The 1,636-nt window shown below is 37.8% G+C and overlaps 1 non-coding gene across 1 annotated transcript; it reads right to left on the bottom strand.

Moving 5' to 3' along the window:
- Positions 1-1,049: 1,049 nt before the first annotated feature.
- TRNAT-AGU lies at positions 1,050-1,122 on the bottom strand. The gene has a single exon. It is a non-coding gene; the product is annotated as a tRNA-Thr (tRNA).
- Between the last annotated feature and the right edge of the window lie 514 nt (positions 1,123-1,636).

Here is a 1,636-nt window from a genome sequence, read left to right as displayed (position 1 = left end):
ATATGAGATGGAAACAGCATTTTAGCCAAACAGTAGTTCATTGCACTTTTTTGCAAGTTCATTTTCAGTACACTGGGTATTTGCATATTGCAGCCCTTGCTGAAGCTGTTTAGTACCAGTGTATGAGTGGATAACAGTACCCATCTTGCAGTCACCACCAAGCTTTGTCAACTACACTTCTGGGATTTTGGACTGAATGTCTGTAAAATTAATGCCAAAAAAAGGAGAGGGCCCAGTACTGAACTCTGTGCACCGCACCACTTACAATTCTGCATTCAGAAATAGTACAAGCAACTTTTACAACACTGGATCTATTGTTTAGCCAATTTGCAATATCGCAGATAACACAGGGGTTTACATTTAGTTTGTTTAAATTATTCACAATGCCAGCATTGCTGACATTATCAAAAGCCTTGGCCAGATCAAGATCACTGTTCACAGCCTCTGTAACCTTTTCATTGAAGCTTACCAGGTTCAGGAGAGGTGACCTGATATTCACAAAACTACACCAATTGGCATATAGATGAGTTAAGTTGTCTGTGTTTGCATAAATGGGTTCTGCTATGATATGTTCCATTTACATAAGCATCTGGTAAGGCTGACTGGCCTATAATTGCCAGTCACAATGGCTGGTCTCCAGGTATCAGGCACAAAAACTGTGGATATGATATGGCAAGGTTGGACAGTTTAAGTGGAGGCTCAGATAGTGCATACTTTCCATTGATGAGAATGTAGCCTGGTATTTTGTCTGGTCCCATGAAAGTATTAGTTTTGTCTTTGTCAGGGATTTTAAAAATTGTTCCAAGGTAATTTTTGGAGAAACTAAGTTTTCAGGGATACTGTGACAACAGTGTGAGTACAAGAAGTAAAATTACCACTAAATTTGTTTGCTTTAGTTTAGAGTTTATTACAAGTAATTACTAGACAAATGGCCTCAGTGGGCCTTTTTAACCCTAACCATACTTCCTAAAGGTGAGAATCAAACCCCTGTACATTTTATCTGTTAGGTCACTTACCTAATCACCTTTGACATTTTAAAAGACAAACAGAGGCCTTAATGAGATTTGAACTCATGACCCCTGGTTTACTAGACCAGTGCTCTAAACCCTGAGCTACAAGGCCATAGCCAAGGCTAATATATTGGCTATATCCTTGAGACTGGGATATGTGATATTATAGTTGAGCACAGTGCATTGTTGGACATTATTCCTTAATTGCCTGGTATATAATTGAAGAAAAAAAAATGTAGTTTCATTTGGTATCTGAAATTACCCTTAAGCTCATAGTCTGCTTTACATTTTCTAAATGTACTCTTATGTTGATGGCCTGTTTCAGTGTGGTCCTGAGATGAGGGGATGGGAATTCTTACAACTTTTCATAATTTTCCTTATTTTGTTATACAGTTTGCTACTGTAATTCCACCAGAAAGGCTTATTCCTGAATTTAACATTATGTTTAGGGTGGATGAGTACTGACTTTTCTATGTACGGTTTAATTGTGTGTAATTTTTAGTAAAGTGTTGTGCTAATAAAAGTCAAAGGTGAATGTGCTAGCCTTCTCAAATTGGTCCATTTGCAGGGGAGTGTTGTAAATTTTGCACAGTTCTTCTGCAAGTTGAAGTAGGTTTATCCTTCTG

The sequence above is a fragment of the Protopterus annectens genome, chromosome 17.part0 (assembly GCF_019279795.1).
Source record: "Protopterus annectens isolate FY-2018-M chromosome 17.part0, PAN1.0, whole genome shotgun sequence".
Classification (NCBI taxonomy): Eukaryota; Metazoa; Chordata; order Ceratodontiformes; family Protopteridae; genus Protopterus; species Protopterus annectens.
This window is presented reverse-complemented; position numbering and strand designations above follow the sequence as displayed.